The 4,798-nt window shown below is 49.2% G+C and overlaps 1 pseudogene; it reads right to left on the bottom strand.

Moving 5' to 3' along the window:
- Positions 1 to 1,941: 1,941 nt before the first annotated feature.
- LOC141111662 (ubiquitin-conjugating enzyme E2 C-like) lies at positions 1,942 to 3,230 on the bottom strand (annotated as a pseudogene).
- Positions 3,231 to 4,798: the final 1,568 nt, after the last annotated feature.

The following is a 4,798-nucleotide window of genomic DNA, read 5'->3' as shown; positions in this document are numbered from 1 at the left end:
TGGTTGCTACTAGTAACTAACATCCACCATGTCACCCTGCTGCCAGACCTCCATCTATCACTTCTGAGACAATTAACAGTCATTTGCGTTGTTTTGTTTTATTTATTGGGGGATATAACTTGGTTGGGGGAAAGGAAATATGGGATGCCCATAGAACAATTGCTTTGCCAGCATAGTTAAGAATTAGAACAAAAGGTTGAGCCGTGAAGTACTGATGTTCAAACAATATCTACAGTCACTTCCCCTGCATTACACCATGCAGACTATTACTCCTCCTCTGCGTATCTCCTGCAGACTGTTGCTCCCAGGACTTCCACCCTCCTGCACAAACTTCCACTGTAGATCATTGCCTGATCTGTTACATTGTCCAAAAGAGACCACTCTGAACAGTCCCAGTTGCTGGCTAGATTTGGTTGCACTGTTACTAGGCCAGAGGTCTGCAGTACCTCTCCCCGGTGGCCTAGTAATTTAGTAGCATGTGCTGGTTGGTGGACTACTGTTCCCAGATAGTCCGACCTGCAAATCCTGTGCCTTCAGGCCACATCAGTTTGACACTCTCCCCACAGTCTCTCCTCTGGCCTCGCACCCAGCTCCCCTGGCATGCCTCATCCAGAAATCCACTGTGGCCCACTCACTGACCTTCTCCTGCCCTGAGTCCATGATGGAGAACTTTAACTGGACGTACATTCCGACAGCTTCGCCAGCCCCTCTGTTCCAGAACATTTCATCCTTGACCGTGTACTGATGAAGCTCCTTCCCAGCTCCTCTGCTAGGCCTCGCACCACCCCCCCCCAGATGGGGATGGGACCCCTGCTGCTACCTAGTACTCTATTCTCCACGTCTCCTGGCTGACAACTCCTCCCCAGTGAGCTGTTACCTCAGCTTATATGGGAGGCCTGCCCCCTGCCAATTCCAGTTGGGGATTTGTCAGGGCTCCTCACATGAGCTGCCTGCCATTCCAGTCCTAGGCCCTGACCCTCTTCTAGAACATTCTCCCTGGAAGCAGGGGAGGCGCCTCAGAACTAAAGTACAGGTGGTCACACCCATTGCTACACTAACCTCTCCCTGCCCCCAGATCAAAGCAAACAGGCCTAGCCTGAAGCATAGACCTGCCCAAATTTACCTGCACTGGCAGTTTCCCTTACAGAAATCCTTACTCTAGCACCTACCTATTGTAGAGGGTGCTACACCTATAATAAGGCTTACCTGTATGTATTGGAAATATCTCCTAAACCTGCACTGTTTAGGAGCTATTTACCATATACGCTTGCGCTGACATCATCGATGCATGCGCTGTGAAGAAACGGCCCTCCGTGCCATTTCTTCACAAGCAAGTGCCGTGACTGACGGCTCCCACGAGCATGTGTGGGAGTGACGTTACGCGACTCCGGCCAGTCACAGAGCTGGAGTCCGCGGCCCCGGAAAGGAAGGAAGAAATGGCTGCACATCCAGAACTTCCGATTGCCTTTTATTTGCTTCACAAAGATAACACCAAAGACACCACAGTTTGGTGTCTTTGGTGTTATCTTTGTGAAGCAAATAAAAGGCAATTGGAAGTTCTGGATGTGCAGCTATTTCTTTCTTTTTTCCAAGTTTCCCACAGAGGCGGGCCGGGGCTAGCACCCTGCAATATACTCCAATCAGGGTTTATTTCCTCTTTAAGGGGTTGATTTACTAAAACTGGAGAGTGCAAAATCTGGTGTAGCTGTGCAAAGAAACCAATCAGCTTCCACCCACGTTCATATTGGGCCGATTTGACAGGTCAAGTCGCATGCCAAATCAGAGCCTATTGCTGTCAATGGCACCATCTGAAACGGTGCAACGCAGACTTTGCGGCGCTCCACTGATTCCCAAAAGTAGTTTCTGCACTACTTTTGGCGACTTCGGGGGCAAATAGACATCTGTGCATAAACCCGCACAGACGTCTGCCAAATCGCCCCCAAAGTCGGACTGAAATGCTGGTTTGAAATTGTGCAAGTTCAGCTGAACTCACACAGTTTCAAACCCTTCCTCAGTGTGAACGTGGGCTCCAGTTTTTTTCTCAAAGCTTAACTGAACAAGCTGAAGTTTTTTATTTTTATTTTTTTAAGTTAAAATCACTTTATTTGTACACAACAATCAAACTTGTATTAACTTAAAGGGGTTGTAAAGGTTCACGTTTTTTCACCTTAATGCATCCTATGCATTAAGGTGAAAAAACATCCGACAATACTGCCCCGACCAGCCCCCCTGTTTTACTTACCTGAGCCCATTCACCTACTGCGCTCACCCCCGATGTCCTCTTTGCCGCTCAGCCTGGCCGTTGTTTGGCTAGTGTGGATGCATTGAAAGCAGCGTAGCCATTGGCTTGCGCTGCTGTCAATCACATGCAATGACACGGCGCGCCGTGGGGCGGGGCCGAGTGATACAGTGAGCAGCTATAGCTGCCGGCTGTATCACGGGAGTGAGCGTGCAAGAACTAACCACCATGCGAGAGAGCTCGCATGAAAGTGGTTAGTTCTTGCAGGGAGGAGCTGAGACAGCCGCCGAGAGACCCCAGAAGACCAGGTTCGGGGCCACTCTGTGCAAAACGAGCTGCACAGTGGAGGTAAGTATAACATGTTTGTTATTTTTTTTTTAAATTGCCTTTACAACCCCTTTAAGCGTATATTAGAGCATTCATATACAGAACACAACATACAGCCAGTAGGTCAAATGTCCTTTTCTTGGGTGTGCTTCTTGTATTGCTTAAGTAAATTATTCTTGTATGCTGTCTGATTCTGCCAGAGCTCTGCAGCATGTGCATTCAAGGGACTGTCGTTGTTTAGCTCTCCAAGAAGGCTCTGTAAGTAGATTAATATGGTCCGAACATCGTACAGCGCTGACCATTTATCTTTTAGAATATCCAAGCAGATGTTTCCATGACTGTCTACATTAGGGTGGAAGCATGGGGTAATAAACTTCACAGCTGGTGCATTGTAGGGGTAGCCACTTGGGAATTCCAGAGATAGCTTGTACCTTAAATTCTCATAAACTGTTCCCACAGCACCATCAATTGTGCCAATTCATTTGAACAGGTTGTCTGACTCTGGGAAAGCAGATATGCCTTCATCGCCAGACATCATTAATGTCATCAGTTCCTGCTGTAACCTCTTGCCCACAGAGCCCCGAGCAGCCTGAGCCCCGGACTCCCATCCTTTCCTCTGGGCCGCGGAATTGGCGGCGGCCAGGTCCACGTTCTGAGAGGCCATTCGAGTTCTATTCAAATTATGGGATGCCCTTGCTCCTGGGCCCAGGAGCTATTTTTCAATTTCCCAGCTGAGGGACCAGCTGGATTTTGATGGGGGGGTGAGTGTAGCACCCTCTAGTAGTGTGCTAGAAAGGATAAGCAGGCCTGGCTGGTTTCTAGGCCTGTTTGTTTTCATTCTAGGTTGGAAGTGGCTCAGAGTAGTGCTGGGTGACTCACAGGTGACATCACTAGGACCTCCTACTTCTTTCCAGAAGGTTCTGGTGCTTTCTGGAAAGAGAGGCTGTGTCAGAGAACTCATGCAGCAGCTGCTAATTCCCGTTCAGCAAGTGCTAATTCTAATGCGCATGTGCAAAGTCACAGACCAAGACGAGCAAGGACTGGTATGCGCATTCACATAGGCGCATACGTGCGACCACGTGCGCGTACTTGTTAGCACGCACGCGCATCCATAGATTCTGGTGCCCAGCAGCCTTTTGACACTGAGAGTCTGCCTGGCTTCAGTGCTGGATTGTCTTCAGCTTTGGTTCCTGTGCTCCTGATTCGTACTCATGTCTGTTGACCTTGTTCCTGACCCGGTTAAGTCCGACAACTCTCTTGGATCACCCCTGCTTGCTATATCTGCTTCTTGCTTATGTTACTGACCCTGGCTTGGATTTATGACTATGACTCCGCCTCCTCATTTGGTACCCCACTGTCAGCACGTTACCGACTTCTGCCTGTTCCCGAACTTGCAACTGATCCTGATTCTGCATCTGTCTGCCTGGCTCACGCTGAACAAGGCTTGTGACCAGACTCCACGCCACAACTGGAAGGACTGCTGTATCTTCAAGTTACAGCTCACTCCTGCATCTACCAGGCACCTGCACCCTTCTCCACTACCAGGGGCGCTTGGACAGGAATTGTGCAAGAGGCTACTCTCATCATCTCGGGCTCCACAGTCAGGTACGTGACAGGCTGGAGGGGAGGTGGAATCACCTGGGGTGTTCTGGGGAGCCCTGACCAATCCCCAACTTGGCTTGGCAGGGGGTAAGCCTCCTCAAAAACTTTCATTCAATCCAGGGAGGGAGGAGTGGTCGGGTGGAAGAGCTTGAGTGAGAGAGTGCTGAGGCTGTTGGGGCCTTTGAGGGAGCTCCCGAGTCCAGGGGGGGTGACCTTGGGCCTGGGCTCGGGTGCAGTCGGGACCACTTTCAAGAACACGTGGAAATGTCCTGGACTGGAGGCACAAGAGAGAGCAAGAAGAGGACAGCGGGATAGTGGACTGTTGAGAGACTCCAGGAAGGACAACTGGTCGCAGCCAAGAGGGCTGGTGAGTACATAGTTACATAGTTAGTCAGGTTGAAAAAAGACACAATTCCACCTAGTTCAACTATAAAAAAATAAATAAAAAAAATAAAAAATATCATACAATACCATATCCCCAATCCTATACCCACAGTTGATCCTGAGGAAGTCAAAAAAAACCCCAGAAAAGCAGGATCCAATTTGCTACAGCAGGGGAAAAAATTCCTTCCTGATCCCAGAGAGGCAATCGGATTTTCTTTGGATCAACTTTACATATAAATGTTAGTA

The sequence above is a fragment of the Aquarana catesbeiana genome, linkage group LG11, assembly GCF_042186555.1.
Source record: "Aquarana catesbeiana isolate 2022-GZ linkage group LG11, ASM4218655v1, whole genome shotgun sequence".
Taxonomy (NCBI): domain Eukaryota; kingdom Metazoa; phylum Chordata; class Amphibia; order Anura; family Ranidae; genus Aquarana; species Aquarana catesbeiana.
Note: the sequence above shows the minus strand (reverse complement) of the source record. Positions and strands in the feature narration are given on the sequence as shown.